We start from the raw sequence: 22,817 nt of genomic DNA on the forward strand, positions 1-22,817 counted from the left end.
AGGGCACCTATCACTGCCTCTGCTGTCTTTTCTTTTCAGAGTGAAATGCTACCCACTTATAGATTCATGGAATTTAGAGCTGCCAGGGTCCAACCCCCTTAGCTTAAACCAGAGGAAAGAACACTAGAGAGGGAGGTTCAGTGACTTGCCCAGGGTCTCACAGGCTGTAGGGAGTAGAGCTGGAATTCAATCCGAGGTCCTGATTCTACATTCAGGGCTCCTTCCACCACAGGACCCTCCTCCTTTCATCTGTTCCTCACAGCGTGAGGTTTCCGGGCCCCTCACCATCCCTGTCTCTCAGTGTCTTTCCTAAATGTGGGTCCTAGAAGTGAAAATGATATTCTAGGTGTGGTCTGACCAGGACCACAGAGAGCTGCTTCTATATTTGGCATGATTATTTTATCCAGCCCTGTGATTTCTCTGGTGTGGAGGAACTTCTGCTTGGAGGTCCTGCAGCTGATGTCAGTCAGCCAGATTGGGGAGTTGCCTGGGACACAGAGGGGTTAAATGATTTGCTTATGGTCACATGGCCAAGGCAGTGGGTAGGACTTGGACCCAGGTTTTCCTGACTCCAAGACTAGCCCTCTATTGTCTACTCCAGACTCCATGGCATGCTTGTATTAATGCAACCTGAAATCACTCTAGCTAAGGCAGCTACGTGGCTAGGCATAGAGCACTAAACAAATAGACACAAGCACACGCGCACGCGCGCGCACACACACACACACACACACACACACACACACACACACAAACACACACACACACACACACACACACCCCTCTTCTCATGCCACAGACAGGGAAAAGAGGGGTCAGAGTTACCCCCTCACCCCAAATAGGGGCTAGAGATACTTCCCTCCCTCTACTGTCCCCTACCCCAGTCCTTGCATCTACTCAGGCTCGAAGAGGCCTGGAGAACAACATGAACTCCCTAGCTCTGGCCCAGGGATGCTCCCTTCCCAGTTATAGAACGGGGAAAGAGCCCCAGGGCAGCGACTGCCGCCCGCTTACCTCCTCCACTCACTGGTAAAGACTTGGAAGAGAGACGGGACAAAAGGCGGAGGCTCTTTATGCTGCTGAAACGAGGAGCTGGCATGCAGAGCCCCACCAGGAGCCCACAGAGGTTCTGAGGCAGGATGAGAGCTCTGGAGAAGAGTGGAGGAGAGGGAGGGAACAAAGGCGCTGGGCTGGGCTGGGCTGGGCTCTCCCACTTCCCTCCTGCTCTCCCTCTCTCTAGGACAAAGCCACCCATTCTTACCCACACCCTCCCATACACTCACGTGGGTACAATAGTCACACACACGCTCACTCACACTGGGAGAACCACATACATTGTCTCAGTCACTCACAACCCCGTGCCCTCTAGGAGAGCTCACTGTCTTCATGTGCCATGCAGTTGAGGACTTGCTCCCTGTGTCCTCTGGAAACTTGAGTCACTGAGGCATATATTTTGTCACCACAGGAGGTCACAGGAGAATGACCCTTGCTTAGAGGCTCCCTCCTGTAATGAAGGGTGTAGATACCTTCAAAGACCTTTCTTGTCCCTGATCCATTCTCTCCCCACTTCCCACCTCCCTCCAGATATTATGGGAACTCCAGCATTTTATAATCCACTCCCAACTCTACCAGCAGCATCAGCTTTCCTGACAAGCACACAGGCTCCCAAGGCTCAAAACACAAGTAGTTTTATTGAAAAGTAAATGAATGAACAAATGAATGAATGAATGAGTGAATGAATGAATGAAAGAGCACTGGTTAAGTGCTTACTTACCATGTACCAAGAACTATGCTACAAGCTGCCATTACAAGTAGATAAAGAGAGTCGGTGCTTTCAAGGACCTCTTACTCTAATTGGGGACAACAATGCACACAGGAAGGGTCGCCTGCAGGGTGGATTAAAAAGCCAGAGCCACTGAGGGTGCCAGGGGCAGGGCAAATGACAAGCCCCAGGACTCCCTAGAACACACCAGGGAGCCTGCCCTGCAAAGCTGGGAGTCTGGAGGGTCCCCACCACCACTGAGATGGGGGAGGGGAGCAGGCATAAGGGTTAGAATGGAGCAGAGATTCAGGGCTCCCTCCAGCAGGGCTGGGGCATGGGAGCATTGGCAGAAAGGTTGGGGGATGGCACCTTGCTGGGCACTGATATACAGTTAATACCAGTCAACAATTAACACTTTCTTCCTTCCCCACCCCTCCATAAACTCGACAGTCTCCATGACTTATAGCACTGTTATAGGTAGGGCTCTGGAAGGTGAGGGCCAGGTGTTGCTTCCCAACACTGGCCCTCCCATCCACAGCCTGTGGCAGCGGAGGGTGACTAGCTTCCTGCACCTCTTACCAGGTAACATCTGTCACTGATCCCCAGCACTGCTCCTGGTCACCAACCTCCACAGTGCTTCCAGGCCAAGCCACCTGTGTACAAGCTCAGAGCGGGGACTGCCAGGCAGGCCTAGAGGCCAGAGGGGGCATAGACAGTGTACCCCAGGACCAGAGTCATTATTTCAGCTTCAACTTTCCTATGCCAGGCACCCAGGACAGGACAGAAATCATCCCTGCTCCTCCCACAGATGATACTTGCTATCCCAGATGAACCTCTCCTCTAACAACCAGCCCATTGGGAAGAACTCCCCAGTGTATTTATACACCTTTGCCCCTGGGCCCCACCACCCTAGGCCTCCCTCAGCAGGCTTCCCTCAGGTCTATGGGAAATATCTGCCCTTGCACCTCCCAAGTGGTCTCCAACTCCATGGAGGCTCACTGTGACTCTCTGCCTCCTCTCTCTCCTAACACTAGGACACTGGGTCTCCTGATGACATCGGCACTTCCCACTGGGTCCAGAGGTTTAGTCAGAGCACCCCACTCTCTCCCCTCCATCCAGGGTAGCTGAGCTGGGTTATCCAAATTACCCAGGGCTGCTTCCTGAAACAACTAGATAAGTTGGGGAGGGGGGACAGAGAGGGGATGGAGAAGGCCCTTCCTGGCATAAGGACAGGAGTAACAGGGAGAAAGAAATATTTAGTGACTCTAATAGTACAGAAAAACTAGTGTTTGAAGGGGCTAGAGCATAAGAGTACAGAACATCAGAAGATCAGAAATGGCATCATTTGGCAGATGCTGAAACTGAGACAGAGAAGGGAACTGATTTACCCAAGGTCACACAGCTAGGGAGCAGCAAAACCAGAGTGATGACTCTCTGCCGTTAGGAGTTTGAAATCTTTAGAACAATGTTTAGACATTCTTGCTCCAAGGAACCCCAGGGCTCTGAGGCCTCCCCAGGGAAACACCCCAATTACCAAGTGCTCCTTGAAAAGAGATCCCCTGCTGCCATTTCCCAAGCTCCCAATGCGTGTACCTGTACACTTGCCATAAAGGAGCTTCAAAACAGTTTACAAGGGCCCAGTGCATCCTGCTCTGAGGAAGTGGAACCAGGGTCTGGGCTGGCCTCTCATCTTCAGGCTAGAATTCCACGTGGCCAACATCCTCCAGATTCATGAGGATTACAACGGCTATTCTGGGCCAACCTTCAACATCCCAATTCCTCCACCTATTTTTTTAATCTGTCCAAGCTCCCACCCAGCGGGCATACTCTAATCCTGGGGCCCACATAACACCAGCATAATGGGGAGAGGGACAAAAGTGATGGCCCAACCCCAGGAGCCAGTGATTATTTTCACAGTCAGACTCTCTTAGGCATCTACTAAAGCTGCTTGGCATCTGCTGACTGCATGTTGATTTTGTGGTTTCACAGTCTTTCATCTCCATCCCCTTCTCTTCATTCCCATTGCAGTACAGGCCCACCCACCACCCTTAGTACAGGCCCTCATTCCCTTTTGCCTCAACTAATGCTATAGCTTCCTAACTGGTCTTCTGGCTTGGGCTCCACACCTTTCAGCCATCCAGCCCATGTAGCTCCAACCCACCTTCCCTTTCTTTTGTCACATGCTTCACTCCTCTTTAGGTACCCCTTAAGCTGGTCTGCTGGCCATTCCATGGCACCAATGCCCTCTGCCTGCCATCTCCAGCTAGACTTTGTTCAGGTGCCAGCACCTCCATGGAGTCTTGCTTTAGCCTCTTCACCCCGCTGTCATCCCTCTCCTGAGACCTCTCAGGGCTTGGTTCATCCCCCCTCCCCATGCATTTCATACATTTAGGTGTGGAGGGAGGGAAACTGCTGAGCCTGCCCCTCTATACCCTCCCCAATCTGGAGGACCCTGCGTCATATGGGTTCTGACTCAGCACCGAGGAGCTTGGTACTTGGGGATGACACAGCCAACTCTGGGTACCTCCCTTAGTGCCCACCTTGTAACAGGATGAATTGGGCAGTATACATGTTTAAAAGAAATATCTCTCTTTCTCTCTCCTTTTACTCTTACGAAAGTGTGCCTAGGACAGGAATTCCCTTTCTCTGAAACTCCTGTAAGGGCTGGGGTCCTTTTCCCACCCTGGCAGAGACGGCCACCCTTTGCACATGGTCACTAGAGTAGACACTAATGCAGGTTACCCTGAGTCTGGATCTCAAGGCCCTGGCTACTTCTTTGCTATTTCTTTGCCTAAGTATAGCTGTCTAGATAGCAAGCTGGAGATGGAGGCTTCCAGCATTGGAGGCAACCCTGTGAGTTCTGGGGGTCAAGGACTCATAGGTCCCTTAGTCAGTGCCAGCTGCATGATGGGAGGTGCCCCTTTAGCTACTATAGCACTTTCTGGAGTAAGTGATGACCAATAGGAGGAGTAGCCCATCCATGGTCTGACTTTCTAGAAGAGATGGACCTTGACAGTAGTGTTCAGACAGCATAGAACAGAAATGAAGGTGAAATGCCTATTCAACAGTCTCAATAAAGTGCTTCAGAGGTTAATGCTATATTGTCTTCCCAGGAGAGGCTAAGAGGAGTTATAGGTAACTGTTTCATGCTGAAGTCTTTGTCAAGGCATGCTTGTGACTCTTTTGCATCTGAAACATTTCTTTTGGTGCGGAGAAAATAAATAGCTGTCCTATACCTGCTCTATATAGTGCACTAAGGGCATTTCTAATCCTCTTGTTGAGGAGACCCTAGACATGAACCAAGCCCAAGCTTTCAGAAATTCTCCCCAGGACCTGGGATGGGGGTGTAAAGAACCAGAGAGTTTGAGAAAAAGAACATGACCCCTTCTTTTAGGTCTTGGCTGTCTCAGGACTGAAACCTGCCTACAGGTGGGTCCAGAGCTTCCCTTTAATGGATGAAAGTAAGTGCCCCAGCTTTCTGGGGCCAAGCAGTGGTTCTACATTGCTACTGGTGACTCCATGATACCAGACTGTAGATTCTTGAAGGAGACAGACCAGTAGATTTAATCTGTCCATCCAACCTGTCCATTTGGCTGAAGACGTTACATCTACCATACCAGTAGGTGCATCTGTGATTTCATCTGATGATCACAAGGGGCCTATGACTTTATCAGTAGGCAAGTATGAGGTAGGAATTGCCCTGAGGCTCAATGTGACTTGCCCAAGATCACACAGTTGTTAAGTGTCTAAGGATGTGTGATTGCCCCCTGCCAAGACTTCCTTTCTCCAGGCTAAACATTCCCATTTACTGTAAAAGAATCTCCTATGACAAAACCTGGAAGCGCTCCCCTGCCCTGATTACTCTCCTGTACACACTCCCCAGCTTCTCTAGAACACAAAATCCCAGATGAGGTTTGACCAGGGCAGAGTCCAGAGGACAATCACCTTCTTATTCCTGGAAACCAGGCCTCTCAAGGCAGAATACATTCAGAGTGGGGTTTTTGTCTGCCAGGGGTTGCTGCTGCCTCATCTGAGGCTTGCAGTCCATTCAAACCCCCAGATCTTTTTCAGACAAATTGCTGGCTAACCAGAAGGATGCAGGATCCAGAAGGAGGACCAGTCATTACATTTCTGGCCATGTTGTTGAAAAGCAGAAATGCTTGGCTATACATACATACACACATACACATACATATATATATATATATATATATATACACACACACACACACACACACATATATATATATATATATATATATATATATATATATATATATATATATATACATACATGTAACCATTCTTTGCACACTTCTGTTCAACAGTTCTTTCTCTGGAAGTGGATAGCATCTTCCTTCATAAGTCCTTAGAACTTGATTTGAACATTTGTAATACTCAGAAAAACTTCTTGTTGTTCAGTCACTCAGTCATGTCTGACTCTTTGTGACACCATAGACCATTGCACTCCAGGCTCTTCTATCCTACACTATCTCTCAAAGCCTAAAATAGTTTAATCTTTCATACTTATTCTTTTAATACTATTGCCATTACTCTATATGATGTTCTCTAGGTTCTGCTCATTTCACTCCATTATTTCTGGCAAGTCTTTCCATGTTTTTTCTAAAATCAACCTACTCATCATTTCTTACAGTATAGTAGTATTACATTACACTCATGTATTACAACTTGTTCAGCCATTCCACAATTGATGTGCATTCCCTCAATTTCCAGTTCTTTGCCACCACAAGGAGAACAGTTATAAATATTTTAGAACATATAGGGCAGGGGTGGGGAACGTGCAGCCATAAGGCCACATGTGGCCATCTAAGTCCTTAAGTGTGGCCTTTTTACTGAATCCAAATTTTACAGAACAAATTCTTTTATTTTATTAATACATTTTTGTTCATCTTTTATATTTTTATTTTATTTTTAAAATGAACGTATTTGAAATACCAAAATACAAAATAAGTTTAATGAAATAAGCCTCCCAGAATGACTGACACAGTTAGAACATTAGTAAGCCATCAGGGCTAAATTGACAGCTGTTATGCTCATGATTTAGTTCTAACTTCCCCTGCCTGACTAGTGCCACTACCACACAAAGCTGGTTGGTGAGAGTTTATGGGGGTCGAGTATGCCAGTCTGTTATCAGCTTTTGACAGTGGTAGTATTTCTGTTTTAATTCTGTTAGAATTTGTGAATAGTTGCACAGCTCCACAGTATTTTTTAATTCTGTCTACTTAAAAGCCCATCATGTCAAAGAAGACCAAGAGAAAGCTGAAGGAAGAAAATAGATTTTTGATGAGGATTGGGAATTGCAATACTATCTTGTTTCTGCTAAAGATAAGGTGATTTGCTTGCTTTGTGATACTACAATGTCAGCACTAAAGAAATTCATTGCTCATCAGCATTATAACACTCATAAGGACCACAAATATTTTAAATTAGAGGGAGAGGCGGAAAGGTCATAGTGAAGAAATTAAAAGATGAAAAGCAAAGATAATTCTTTCAAGCAGCAATAAGACCTGGAAATAATGCCACTGAAGTAACTTATAAAGTAACTTACATACTTGAGAAAAGAGGGAACCCATTCAGTGATGGAGAAATTGTAAAAGAATGCATTATTGAAGTTTTATGATGCTGGAACCCTGATAACGTTTCCAGTACAAATAATTCCCTCTTTCAAGGAGAACTATAACAGATTGGCAGCATGAATTACCATTCAACTTAACAGAATAACTTCGTGCCATACTTCAAAAGGGAAATACATATTATTCTATAGCTTTGGATAATCAACTGATACTACTGACGCAGCACAGGTTTTATGCTTCATTGGGGTCATAACAGAAGATTTTCTTCGCTAAGATGAATTGCTTGCATTGGCTACTCTTGCAAAAAAAGAACAAAGGGAATAGCTATCTTCAACAACTTTCAAGATAAATGTCATGAAATTGAACAGAATTTGGAAAATTTAGTGAATGTATGTGCAGACAGTGTACCTCCCATGACAGGAAAACATAAAGGGTTTATCACACAGATAAAAAAAAAAGTATTAACAGATCCAGATGCTGTCATTTCTTTTCATTGTATCTTACATCAGCAAAATCTCTGCTAAAGCTTGTATTTTAAGTGATACTTTGCAACAAGTTACAATTATTGGTAACTATATTCATGCAAATGCAACATGGCATCATCAGTTTTGTAACATGCTAAAGTTGAACGATGAGGTATTCAGTGTGGATTTGCCATATCGTTCTAAAGTGCATTGGCTACTGCAGGAACTGTTGTTAGCAAAACTTTAATCTCTGCAAAAACAGATAGTTAAATTTTATGAAGAATAGAATCAGCAATGTGAATTATTGAAAGAAGATTTCTATAGGAATTCTGCATTTCTATGTGATACCATGTGAAATCAAAACGACTTGAATATTTCTTTGCAAGGTGAAACTAAGTCTATATACGACATGTGGCAAAAAATCCATGCATTTTTTTCAAAAGCTATCTTTTTTCAAAACCTTCTTCAAAAGGAAATTTTGGATGAACATTTTCCCCAGTTAGCAAAGGTCACAGATGAGCAGGTTGATATAGGGGAATTATTTGAAGACTACACAGCTGTTATAGATCTATTAATTGTAGAATACAAAGAAAGGTTCACTGACTTTGAGAATCAGGACATCACATTCAAATTGGCATTTCAGCCTCACCTGCTTGTATCACCAAGGCACCTAAAGAACTACAGGTGGAACTGATTGAGCTCTCAATAGATTATATTTTAAAATCATTATGTGATGCTAAGAAAGATCCAGTTGAAATATGGAAAAATGCAGTAGAATACCCATGCCTTTGGCAACATACCCAAAAAATGCTTTCTTGCTTTTCAAACACTTATTGCTGCAAATCTACATTCTCCTATGTAACCCAAATCAAGACGCCCTTCTTAAGGTCACAAATGACTGATACCCATTTAGAGGATCAACTGAAACTGTGACCTTCATGCTGCAACCAAATATTCAAATGCTTTCCAACAAAAAGCAGACACAACAAAATCATTAAAAGGTCAGTCAACTTTAAAATTAACAAATAGTTTCCATTTTTTAAAATTATTAAGTACATAGTATTTAGATTTTTACAAAATAATGTACATTTTTAAGTATATGTAATTGAAGTTTCTTGAATGCAGTCTTATTTGATTACAGCTAAATATTAATGTGGCCTTCCAATATGAAAAGGTTCCCCATCCCTGATACGTTGTCTTTTCCTTTTCTCTGATCACCTTGTGAAACAGACTTATTCATGCTATTGCTAGATCAAAAGGTATACACTATTTTATAATTCTTTGGACATAATTCCATCTTGCCCTCCAAAATGGGTGGATCAGTTCACAACTCCATCAACAATGTATTAGTGTCCTAATTTTTCTGCATGCCCTCCAGCATTTGTCATTTTCCCCTTCTATCATTTTAGCCAATCTGATAGGTGTGAGATATCTCAAAGTTGTTTTAATTTGTATTTCTCTAATTTATATTAATTTGTATTTCTCTAATCAATAATGATTTAAAGCATTTTTTCATATGACTGTATATAGCTTTGATTTCTTCAATCAGAACCTGCCTGTGCATATCTTTTCACCTTTTATCAACTAGGAAATGACTCATATTTTATGCCTGATTTGTTTTTAAAAAGAAGAGAAAAGCCTGATAGAAGGCTTTTCAACAGAACATTGCTCTGTCTTTAGTGTGGGACCTGCAGGCAGCAAGATTGGCTCCCTTGGATTAATGGACCACTCTGAGGAGTGCATTTTTGACCCCAAAGCAATTGGCTCATGACTCTCCTGAAATTGCCTGCTTGGTTTTTGTCCCCACAACAAACCTTGTGGCTTTGGGTGCCTGTAGAGGCTTTTCTTCCTTCTGTCCTTTGTCATTTTTTATGTGATTCTATGGAAATCCCTTCCTGCTCACCCTCTCCCAGCAGGGTATTTCTTAGAGGAAAGTGGAGCTCGGGCCTTTCTTCTGATATTCATGCATTCATTCATTCAGTTATTTATTGGTGAGGCAATTGAGGTTAAGTGACTTGTCCAGGGTCACACAGATAGCGTCAAGTGTCTGAGGCTGGATTTGAACTCAGGTTCTTCTGATTCCAGGGCCAGTGCTCTATCCACTTCATCACCTAGCTGCCCCTCTCTGGTATTTATTTTAATAACCCTTTGTAGTGTCTTGTGTCTGGGTGAGGGGGTAATGTACCTATGATAGAACATTTTCCTTCAAGTATTTGGATTGGGAAATGCTTTGTGGAAAACCACAGCATGAAAGCCAGGGCAAGAGATCTTGGTTGTGTGGGACTTAACTCTCAGGGGTAGCAGGTCCCTGGGGTCTCTTCCCCAATGGGGTCCCTGGGTCTTCTAGGTACCTGCTCTACTGCTGGGCTTGTGCATCTTGTCTTTCTTTCTATACCCCAGAACAGAGATCTCGCAAATGGGGGGCCTGTGGCCTGATCCCTAGTGGCAGGTGACCAACCACTAACTCTCCTTGCAATAGCCAATCATGGGCCCTGTGTCCAACACAGCCACAGCACCCCATCACATCTCAGCCCATCAGGGCAGTTATGACCTAATTTCCACTGGTGGGTGTATCCTCAGCTGAGCTGGTATCATTGAGAAAATCTCCTTCCCCCAATCTCATTATACCTTACCCTCCTCCCAACAGTGACTAGTGAGTAAGAGCCCTGCCCCTCTGCTTTCTTGGATAAGCAGGCATGGGCAGATCTTCACCACAGATCTCATTATGTTAAGCTTCCTCCCAAACTCTCCTTCCTTTTCAGCTCTCCTAATTTCAAGAGCACCACTAACCTTCTAGTCACCCAGGCTTGGGGTCATTCTCCACTCTTCCTGACCCCAAGTATACAATTAATTGCTTTATTTCCACAGTATCTCTCATTCATGCCCCCTTCTCTCCACTCACACAGCCATCAGGTACCTGTTTGGTGCAAGGCCACATCATTAGCCCTCATCTGGAATACTGCAGTAGCCTTCTGGTTGGTCTCCCTGCCCCCAGTGTCTCCCACAGCTGCCAAAGGGACATTCCTACGTAGAGATCTGGCCATGTCACTCCCCTCCTCAATAAACTTGAGTGGCTTCCTATGGATACAAAGATCAAATAACTTTCATCTTTAGTTGGTCTTCTAACAGACAATCTTTTCTGTTGTTTGTGTAAGCTTTATAAGCACATATATATCCTTTATAAGAAAATCCACATGCATTTATGAGGCGAGCCATCTAAAAGGATTTAGAGACCAGTGTGCTAAAATTTTGAGTAGTCCAGTATTGAGAAGTCAACCAATGAGTTCTTGGTAATGATGCCAACATATTTCACAGGACCAGACTGAGACTCTTGTAGGACAAGTCAGCAGAGCTTCTGCTTCAGCATCTAGCCCTGATGTTGGAGTGAGTCAGTCTGGCCTCTCTCTCCTCCCTCCTCCTCCCTCCCCTTTGCCCAATGAGGAAGAAGTTAGATTCTGCAGGCTGGTAGAGACTAGGAGGTTTCCCCCTTAACTATGGTCCTAGCAGCAACTAGGCTGAGGTTAGTACCTCTCTGTCCTTGGAGATTCAAATGTTCTGCTCAGTGTTCTCCTCTGCAGTTCCCTGGTTAGATTTCCTTCCTTACTCATCATCCCCACCCCCAATTTTAACATATAAATAAGGAAGGAGGTAGAGTATTAATTGAGTGCTTGCTAAGAGCTAGGGATAGTAAGGCAAAAAAGTTGCCCTTAGGGAACTCTCATTCTAATGGAGGAGATAAAATGCAAAAAAAAAAAAGTATTTATATACAAATACGTCCAGTGCAAATTTTATTGAGTAGATCATGAGAGATGAGAGACTGGGAAATTAAGTTGTTTTGGGAGGTGTCAATATGTGTGTTGAAGTCTCCTAGTATGAAGGCAAGAGATAGAGAAATAGAGGAGAGGGAAAGGAAGGGAGGGAGGGAGAGACAGAGACAGAGACAGACAGAGACAGAGACAGACAGAGAGACAGTGAGGCAGGCACTGAAATCACTGAGGAAGGAAGGACTGTCACGGAGGTTGGTAGCTAACAGCTACCTGAATCTTGAATGGGTGACAAATAGGGATTGAATCTCCTCCAAGGAGGAGAGGTTACTGAGTGTTGGCCACAGAGGGAGAGACTGGAAGTGCCAATGTGGAGCCATGAGTATTCAGACTCCTCCACAGCAACTGGTGATGGGGGCAGAAAAGGTGGATAATGACAGGAAGTGAAGCCAATGCTGGAAAGGGAGGCCAGGAACGTTGTGTCACCAGAGAAGAGCCAGGTGTCCGTCAGTGCATGGTGGTAGAAGGAACAAGAAGGGAAAAGGTTAAAGATGAAAGCCAGTTTCCTACATATGGAGCTGGTGTTCTAGAGAACACAGTGGAAGGGCTGGGTTGGATCTGGAGTGGGATGTTGAGTAGGGAGGTTGAGAGTAAGGGAGCAGATAGTGGGGGATGGAGAATGGGGTTTGTACAATGCCATCTGGGAGTTCAGAATCACCTGGATGGGGAGACTATGATGGCATGTGAGTATACACGACCATTGAGGGAAAATGTCACACAGATTATCAGTGCTTGGAAAGAAGTCCATTGAGGGAGGAAGCTGATTAGACTGCTCAGGGCTCTCCCTCAACGTCCAACCCAGTGGCAGGTGGTGGTGTTTAGTGCTGAGAGGCATGGAAGGCCCACCTCACAAGAGGCTTCCTGAAGGAGTCTGAACAGGAGGCAGGAACTGGGCCTTTGAGGTGGGTCTGGTCTGGGAACAGCCTCCATAGCACTGGAGAAGGACCACCGGCAAAGACAGAGGCCTACGGAGGCCTGGCTCTGGGGCTGATGAAAGGCACCCTGGGAAGACTGAGGACAGAGGAAGCCACAGACAGGTAGGTCTCACCAGGCCTGATGAAGTGGTGAAGGCAGAGGACACTAGCATTGGACCAGCAGCATCCTGGCAGACGGGACGACGGGATGGTAGTCTCAGCCGTATTCCTGAGAGGTCTGCCATTCAGCGCAGACCAAGTCTTCACATTCTAGCTTCTTGAGATGTCATATCACGGAGCTGACTCTTACTAAGCTCACTGCTCATTGAAATTCCCTTTTTCAGACAAATTGTTTCCCTAATCTTGTACTTGTGAGCTTGATTTTTTGAATCGAAATGCAAGAGTATGCATTTGCCACTATGAAATTTCACGTTCCTGGATTTCAGCCTAGTGCTCTCACTGTGCTGACCCAGCCATGCTATAATCTTATCAGGTTTATATCTGCTTTGGTTTCTGGGTCACCGTCCTCCCCTCCTCTCTGAGTTGAGATGAGGAAATTCTCCTTTACAGCAACACCCCATGGAAGGAACACCTTTCTATTTTATCAGAGTTTTAAGGGGAAGAAAAAGGAGAATGAGGAGGGGTGGGGTGGCTGGGAGACAATCTTCTTGTGCTAAACCTATACAACAGACAGAAGATAGCCAGTTTGCCCAGGCCTAGCTCTTCCTGGCCTCTACTGCTGCACTTGAAAGTTCTGTTCTTCCAAAGCCAGTGTTCTGCTAGATAGACCGTGATGATACAAGCACATGATGAGCCCAGGCATGGGAATGCTTTATTCCTGTGATTTTTATTTTTCTTTCCTATGGGTTTAAGCCAGTGCTTGAAGTGGGTGGCGACACTGTGGTGTCTCTAGGCTGCTGGGACATGGCTGGTTGAGGGAGAGAGGCCTGAGCTGGTGCCACTTGGGAGACAGCCTCCTCCATTCTGCTCATCACTGAGCTTGAGACAGGAACACAGAGCCCAAGTTGATGCCTGCTGGCCACGCTAGCCTCTCCACTTTAGCATCTTACTAGGTATTCTGTGGCCCTTCCCCCCAGCTCTGAACTGAAGGGGGTGAGGGGCATGTTGTGGGACAATACAGGAAGGGGAGGGAGAGGTCTTGAATTGTGAACAGGTTTCTAGTCAGCCTAAGCTGTCCAAACTGTCTAAAATGAGACACCCCTGAGTCTCTTAAGCAGATGACTTGGGAATGTCCTCTCCTCTCTCAGAGAAAGGAGCTTCTTGGTAACTATGTGGGGGAGCTCTGACCACCAGGCTCAGACTCCTAGTGCCACCCTCAAGAGTTGGGGAGGGGGGAAAGCTAAGAATCAACTCTCCTCCCATATCAAGAATTTCATTTTTCAACTGCATTCAATGATTGGTCAGTGCACACACAGGGACATATAGATCTTAGAAGGAATACCTAGTGGTAAGATCTGCCACACACTCACCTGACCCATTCCTCTCAGGTACAATCACACAGGGACAGGGGAACTCTTTTTTTTCTTTTTTTCTTTTTTAGGCAATTGGGGTTAAGTGACTTCCCCAGGGTCACACAGCTAGTAAGTATCAAGTGTTTGGTCTGAGGCTGGATTTGAACTCAGGTCCTCTTGACTTCAGGGCCAGTGCTCTATCTACTGTGCCACCTAGCTACCCCTGGGAACTCCTTCTGATGAGGAGACCTCATGAGGGTTCCCAGCCCCAGATCCATTAGATTGTGATGGTCAGTTGGGTTCCTGAAGCCTTTGAGGACTCTCTGTAGTTGGGAGGAGGGAGGAGGATCAGGCTGAAATCACTGCTCTCCCTGCATGAGGCAGCTGTCCCGAAGTGGAATAGGCTGCCTCAGGAGGAAAGGACTGAGTCCCTCCAGCACTGGCTGGATGCCCGTGAGTCCTGAATGTTGTACAGGGGATTGGCGCTCAGGCCAGGGCAGGAATGAGGCATCTGTAGTCCTCTCAAGCTCAGGGGGTCTGTGATTGGAAAATCCCATGATTCTAGGACTGCTGCCCTGGCAGCTGAAGCTCCTCATTGCCCTCCCAGCCCTTCCCCCTCCCCAAATGTTCCACCAGTCTGGGCTGCCACTCACAGGGATTAGCTTGCCCAGCTCGTCCTCTTCTGCACATTTCAAGCCTTTCCCCAAGGCTGTTCCAGCTGCTCCTCTCAACTAGCTCAGGCAATTTTTTCTTCCCAGAAACTCTCAATTGGAATTTATGCTCCCTGCCCAGCCTTGGTTCACACAGGAGCAGCTCTGTGGGCAGGTTTGTGGGGTGGGCTCTTTCACACAGTCTTCTCTTAGTACAAACTTTGGCATATTTAAACCATCCTGGAAACACTGATTGCTCATGGCCCAGACAGACTGGGGGGCTCTGGAATCAACTGAGATTTGGATTGGGATATTTTCAACTACACTGATTAATTGTGGGGCAGTAGAAACCTTTTTCCCCTCCCAACAAAAATAATGTAGTCCCCATCCACCTGGGGGTGACGAACTATAGGGATAGGTGGGAGAGTGAACTTACACTATATAGATCATCATAAATTTTAGAGCTGGAAGGGACCTTAGAGACCAGTGAGTCCAATGACCCTCTCATTTTGCTGATGATGAATCTGAGGCACAGAGAGGTTAAGTGACTTCCCTAAGGTCACACAGTGTTTGGCATAAATTGAACTCAGGTCTTCTTGAATTAAAATCCAATACTCTATTCACTATACCAGGCCCCTGTTAGAATATTTCTCCCCTTGGAAGAAGTGTTTTCCCCCTATTCAGATGACGCAATTATGCATTTAGTATTCTCAAAGAACTCGGATAGGGGAGTTTCTCAGAGCCCAGAGAATACAGGTGACTTTTGAGGAAGAGATGTTCAAAGTATGCCTTTCAGGGCAGTGTGACCCTAGGCAGCCTGGGGGCATACCAAGGGGATCGAATGGAGAGGAAAGGATCTGGGGAAAATGTATGCTTCAAAGAAGGTTGGAGTAGACCAAAGGTAAAGTTCAATAAGTTAAAATTTTCTTCTAAATATAGAGCAGAGAATGTCAAAACGTAGAGGTACTTTAAAACAAAGTGTTAGAACATGGAATGTTAGAATTCAGAGGGGCCTTGAATGTCAGAGTTAGGAGGAGCCTTAAAATATATCATATAAGAGAAAGAAGAGGCTTTAGAGCAGAGAATATCACAACTCAAAAGGCAGTGAGCACAGAGCATGTAGGGTGTTAGACCTGGGAGGGAGCTTAGAACATGGAATAGATGGAAGAGACCTTAGAACACAGTAAGTCAGAGCCAGAAACATCCCTAGAACACAGAATATGTAACGTTAGAGCTGGAGGAGGACAGAAAATATAAAAGCACAGAATATCAGAGCTGGAAGGGACAATAAAACTTTCAATAGGAGAACTGGAAGAGACATGAAAGATAATCAAGGGAGTAAAACGGTCGTCGCTCTCACCCTCCCCTATCAACCTCTGAAAACCCAGAAAATATCATAGCAGAAAAAAAAAATCCCTGGAACAGCTGAACTAGAAGAAAGATGGGGAACAGCAGTGCAGCAGCCCAGCAAACGGGTCTCCAGTGCCTCAGCAAAAATAAGGGAAGCAGCACTACAAAGAGCCCCAGGCAGATAAGCACCCTGCGGCATTCATCTGAAAGAAGCTGAAGAAAGCAACCTAGAGTCTTCCTAAAGTCCCAGCCTTGCTGATTCCAACCCAACACCAGGTAAGCTGTCGGAACCCTACAACCTCCCACTGGGAACCAGGAGGAGATCCTGAAGCCACAGTGTTAGAGCAGCCAAACATGAACACCTGGACCTCCAAGTGCCTCAGTGAGGGTTGGGCAACCTGTGGAAACCAGCTCAGAAAATCACCAGGTGCCTAGGCACTCTACCACAAAGGAATCTCCCAGTGCATTAGCAGATAGGAGGGAGGCAGCATTGCAAGGGGCCCCAGGTAGATAAATATCCTGCAGCACCCATCTAAAAGGAGCTGAAGAAAGCTAAAGGAAAGGAAAAGCAGGCAACCTAGAATTGCCTGAAAGTTCCAGCCTTGCTGATTCCAGCCCAATGCCAGGTAAGCTGCCAGAACCCTACAGCCTCCAATTGCCAACACAAGAGGCCCCAGCACATAAAGCCAGTTGAATAGCTATCTTTTTTTTTCTCTTCTGTTGAGTTTTGTTTCCTCTTTCTGATGGTTCCTCCTATTAGTCCTAATTTTTACTTACAACTTCACTAGTGTGAAATATGTTTAATAGGAATGTAAATGTATAGCCTATACCAGATTGCGCACCGTCTTGGGGAGGTGGGGGGTGGAGGAAGGGGGAGAAAAATTTTAAACTCAAAAGCATATGGAAGTGATTGTTGATAAATCAAAATAAATTCATAAAAAAATACAAGGTCACAATAAATGAATACATGAACACAAAAAAAGGATAATCAAGTACAAACTGCTCATTTGATAGATGAGGAAATTGAGGCTCCAAGAAGGGAGGTGACTGATTCAATTGTTGCAGCCACAAATTACTGGTAGACCATAGACTAAATGCCAAATCCTAATGGCTACTCTGGGAATCTTTCTTTCTTTCAAAGAGTTTGGGTCACATATAAAAAGAAGCTCCCTCACAAAGAGGAAGTGGAACCCCTAAGACTGATGAACATGGCACGTCCTTCCCTGAAGTCCTGGAGACTAGTCCTACTGTTTCCCTCTTGGCAGTTATTTTTGTTTCTCTCTTCTACCTTCTCCACATTTTCCTCATCCTCTTTCCAGTCAGTTAACCATCCTAATGGAGCTCTGGCCCCCAACTGGCAATCTCAGTAGGACCCTGGCACCTGACTGAAGTCTTCATGGGAGTTGCCAGACCATCTGAACAGTGATCTTGGAGGAATCTGCCGCAGCTCACATGGAGATGACAAGGAATTTGGGACTGGAAGAACAAACCCAATCAGTAGCTCTTCCCCTCTCTCATAATCCCAATAGTTGCAGAATTCCCAAGGAAGGGGTGGTGTTGGCCTAGGGTAGCCACACTCACTAGGAGAACTACAATGAGGTGTCAGGCTTACACTGAGACTTTTACTTAACTACCTGGCCCAAATGAAAACCACCAATCAAATCTAAGGCTCCAAGTGAGGGTACCACTTGGATTCCAGAACCCTACTGAGACTGCCAATCAGATGCCAGAGCCCCAGCCAAATTACCTAGTGGATTCCAGACTTCCAGCCAGACCATCAATAAAATCCCAGACTCTGGAAGAGAACACCAGCCAAGTCCTAGCTGCCCTGTGAGACCACCAACTGGTCAACTGGATCCCAGCAGGGTCACCTGCTACATTTTTCCTCAAACCCATCCCTCTCTGCACTTGCTTATTTCTTTTGAGGGAATCCACATTGGAAATGTAACTTTTATTTTCCTTTACTCTCTTCAGTGAACAAGTATTAGTTTTCTCTCCCTTCTAGATCCATTCCTTTCTTCTTGCACTGAAGACAGAAAAAGAAACATGAAGCACTGGTAACAAATATGCCTAGTTAAGTAAACAAAATTCCCACAAAAGTCTGAGCAAACTTCGAACGAGCAGTTTGAACCATGCTGCTGAAAGGTCCAACCAAGGAAATATTTGCAGGATAAATAATAACTTTGTGGGGGTATATCAAGATAAGGTCAAAATGAGTACATGATCTAAACATAAAGGGTGATACCATAAGCAAATTAGGAGAACAAGGAATAGCTTACCTGTCAGACATACTGAGAAGGAAAGACTTTATCACCAAACAAGACACAGAGAACATTACAAGATACAAAATGGATAATTTTGATTATTTTGAATTAAAAAGAGTTTTCACAACAAAAGTAATGCAACCAAGATTAGAAGGAAAGCAGAAAGCTGGGAAACAATTTTATATCTGTTTTCTCTAATAAAGGCGTCATTTCTCAAAGATACAGAGAACTGACTCAAACATATAAGAATGTAAGTCATTCCCCAGTTGATAAATGATCAAATCACATGAAGAGACAGTTTTCAGATGAAGAAATCAAAGGTATCTATAGTCATGTGAAAAACTGCTCTTAATCACTATTGGTTAGAGAAATGCGATTTAAAACAACTATGAGGTAACACCTCACACCTATCAGATTGACTAATAGGACAGAAAAGGTAAACGGTAAATGCTAAAGAGGATGTGGGAAAATTGGGACACTAATGCACTATTGGCAGAGTTGTGAACTGATCCAACCAGTCTGGAGAGCAATTTGAACTATGCTAACTATGCTCAAAGGGCAATCAAACTGTGTACACCTTTTGATCCAGCAGTATTACTACTAGGTCTGTATCTCAGAGAGATATAAAAAAAGGAAAGGAACCCACAAGTGTAAAAATATTAAAACAGCTCTTTCTGTGGTGGCAAAGGATTGGAAACTGAGGGGATGCCAATCAATTGGAGAATGGCTGAATAAACTGCGGTATATGCACATAATGGAATGTTTTTGTGCTACAAGAAATGACAAGCTAGTAGAATTCAGAAAAACCTGGAAAGACTTGCATGAACTGAAGCAAAGACAAGTAAGCAGAACTAGGAGAACATTGTACAGACTAAACAGCAATAGTGTGTGATGATCAACTGTGAATCACTCAGCCCTTCTCAGCTCATGATCCAAGACAGTGACCCAAGACAATCCTAAAGGACTTATGATGAAAAAAGCTATCCACATCCGGAGAAACAACTGCTGCAGTCTGAATGCAGATCAAACATACTAATTTTCATTTTGTTTTTCGTGCTTTTTTTTCTTTCAGTCTGTTTCTTCTTTTACAACATGACCAAAATTGAAATATGTTTTACATGATTACACATATAAAACCTATATCAAATTGCTTACTCTCTTAGGGAAGGGGGAGGTGAGGAAGAAAGAAAATTTGGAACTCCAAATTTTAATAAATGAATGTAAAAAAATATCTTTACATGTAATTGGGAAAAAAAACCAGTTTAAAAGAGTTTATGGAGGCTTGGGATTCTCAATTCTTTAATATAGTTCATGAGCTGCGAGGGAAAACAGGTCTAGGAGGAAGAAGCTGGTCCTACAGGCTGATGCTGGGATGGTGGGAGGGAAAACAGGGCCTGTGTTGGGGGCTTGAGAGATGTTATGACTCCTCCCAAGATTCCAAAGGCAACGAGTGGTAACCCAACCAGCCTGAAGTCAATTCTGGGAGACCACCCTACTCACTTGGGGATGACACATGTAAGAGTAGCCTCAAGAATGAGCCTGAGGATCTAAGACATCTCCAAAAGTCTCATGATGGAAAATGCTATCCACATCCAGAGAAAGAACTACGGAGTTTCACGGCAGATTGAAGCACACTATTCGCTCTTTTTTTCCCTTCTGTTTTGTTTTGTTTCTTCTTTCTTGTGGTTCTCCTTACTGGTTCTAATTCTTCTTTACATCATGACTAACGTGAAAGTATGTTTCATAGTAATGTATATGTAGAATCTATATCAGACTGTACGCCATCTTCAGGAGGAAGGTGGGGAAGGAAGTTGAAAAAATTTAAAACTCAAAAGCTTATGGAAGTGAATGTTGAAAACTAAAAATAAATTAATAAAAAAAAAGATAAGAAAAAGAATGACCTTTAGGTGATAACATAAGCAAATCAGGAGAGCATGGAAGAAATTGCCCATCAGATCTATGGTTAGGGGAAGAGTTCATGATCAAAGAAGAGATAGAGAAGTTTATGGGAGGTAAAATGGATAATTTTGATTACATAAAATTGAAAAGGTTTTGCAAAAACAAATCCACTGCAGCCAATGGTACATGAAATGCAGGAAATTGGGAAAAATTTTTATAGCAAGTTTGTCTGAAGGAGGTCTAATTTCTCAAACATATAGGGAACTGGGTCACATTTATAAAAATAAGAGTTTTTCCCTACTTGAGAAATAGTCAAAGGATATGAACAGGCAGTTTTCAGAAGAAATCAAAGCTACCAATAGCCATAGGAAAAATGCTCTCAGTCACTAATAATTAGAGAAATTCAAATTAAAACAATTCTGAGGTAGTACCTTACGCCCATCAGAATGTCTAAGATGACAGAAAAGGAAGATGAGAAATACTGGAGGGGATGCAGGAAAATAGGTCCACTAATGCACTATTGGTAGAGTTCTGAACTGATTCAAGCATTCTGCAGAACAATTTGAGACTATGCCCAATGGGCTGTAAAACTGTGCACCACCTTAGAACCAGCAATATCAGTACTAGGTTTTTATACCACAGAGATCAAGAAAAAGGGAAAAGGACCCACATGTACAAAAATATTTATAGCAGGTCTTTTTCTGGTGGCAAAGAATTGGAAACTGAGGGGATGCCCATCAATTGGGGAATGGATGAACAAGTAATAAGTGAAGTGAGCAGAACCTGGACAATAATGTACACAGTAACAGCAATATGGTAATGATCATCAACTGTGAAAGATTTAATAACTATGATCGATAAAATGATCCACCACAACACCAAAGGACTCATGATGAAAAAAATATGACCCACCTCCAGACAGAAAACTGATGGACTCAGAATGCAGACTGAAACATACTTTTTTCCTTTAATTTTCTTACCTTTTTTGGAACATGGCCAATGCAGAAACATGTTTTGCATAACTTCATATGTATTATGGATATGGAATTTCTTGCCTTCTGAAGGGGCTAAGGAAGGGTGGAGGGAGGGAGGGAATTTGGAACTGAAAATAAAAAGAAAATTTAAAAAGAAAAAAAAAAAGAATACCCCTTGGCACCAACATGTCCTCTGGGAGCAGAACGTGGGTAGCAGAGAGGCTCTAGACAGCACTGGCTCCAGTCACTTTAAACTTTATGAGCAACAACCCTGTGAGGCAGCTACAATGCCCACTTTACAGATGAGGAGAGGTGGAATCTGAACCAAGGTCTTCCCAACTCCAAAGTCCAGCACTCTGATATTAACAAAAGAATTAGAGAACTGACAGTGGGAAGGGAACTCAGTGGCCATCTAGGCCAACTCACACAGAAGGAGTCCCCGATATAACACTCTTGACAAGTGATCATGCAGCCTCTGCTGGAAAGGGGAACCCCCACCTGCAAGGCAACCCATCCCTGCTTGGAACAGCTCTCATTCCTAGGAAATTTTCCCTGAAACTTGGCCTAAGTCAGACATTTTGCATCTTTCCCCCACGTGCTCCTCTCCCTCTTTCAGCCAGCCCCCCACCCTCAAAACAGCTCACATTTATACAGTGCTTTAAAGTTTACAAATGTTTTACCCACACAGTCTCGTGCGAGTCTCAGGGGTGCAGCTCTGGGGCCTGGGGGCATGATTTCCAGCACTTTGGCATCCTTATAAGCCCCCGTGGCAGGTGTACTGGTGGCAGAAGGCCAGTGGCTCCCTGTGGAAACATAAGGTGACATGATGATGCCCCTATCAAGGATAATAATTACCATAATGAAGTCTCTATTTAGAAGGCTGAAGTTCCTCAGGGCACATTCCCATCCATCCCCTCTGCATGTGTGTGAGGAGGGGTACAGAAAGAGCTGTGGAAAATGATTTAGGGAAGTCATCTTGTCAAGCCTGAAAGGGTGGGTCATTTGATTAGGCTTTAAATGGCAGGGAATATTGAACTTTAGCTAGCTTCCACTAGAACACGAGCTCTTTGAGAGCACGAACTGTCTTCCTTTCCTACCCAGCCCCCCCCCCCGGGTGTTTAGCATAATGCTTTGAGCATAGTAAGTGCTTCCTAAATGCTTGCTTGCTTCGTTCATTCGTTCCTTGGTTTGTTCACTTACTCATTTGTTCATTCACTGTCTCAGGTTAGGGCTGCACATCACTGGGCCAACTGGTATAATAAGGAAGTCCTTCCTTAGGTCTCTATGTTGGAAATTAAAATTAACAGGGGTCGATAAAAGAGTTTTGCCATTTCCCAAAGGCAATCCCTCCCTCCCTCTCGTCTCTTACTCCTCCTCCTCCTCCTGCGTAATTCTGGGCTTAGGTAGGCAGTGTCACTCACTCTGTCCATCACTCCATCCCTCCATTCCTCCAACCCTCCATCACCACATCCGAAAGGCGCCGGGGCTGGGCAGGAGTAGGGGGACGGCACGGCGGCGTGGCACGAGGGGGGACTGCGACACCCCGCGGTCCCATCACGAAAGCGCCCCCTCCCCTCCCCTCGCGGCGGGGCTGACGTTCTGCTGGGGTCTCCTACAGACACGCACACACATCGCCTATAATCGGGGAGA

General features: G+C 44.6%; 1 long non-coding RNA gene across 4 annotated transcripts in view; it reads right to left on the minus strand.

Moving 5' to 3' along the window:
- Positions 1-1,163, minus strand: part of LOC110202178 (uncharacterized) — a 111,575-nt gene extending 110,412 nt beyond the window's left edge. For all 4 annotated transcript variants that reach the window (XR_013483557.1, XR_002322656.2, XR_002322655.2 and 1 more), the window contains exon 1: positions 1,015-1,163. This is a non-coding gene — a long non-coding RNA (uncharacterized LOC110202178). The remainder of the gene's footprint in view (positions 1-1,014) is intronic.
- Positions 1,164-22,817: the final 21,654 nt, after the last annotated feature.

The sequence above is a fragment of the Phascolarctos cinereus genome, unplaced genomic scaffold (genome assembly GCF_003287225.1).
Source record: "Phascolarctos cinereus isolate Bilbo 61053 unplaced genomic scaffold, phaCin_HiC Scaffold_8;HRSCAF=390, whole genome shotgun sequence".
Classification (NCBI taxonomy): Eukaryota; Metazoa; Chordata; class Mammalia; order Diprotodontia; family Phascolarctidae; genus Phascolarctos; species Phascolarctos cinereus.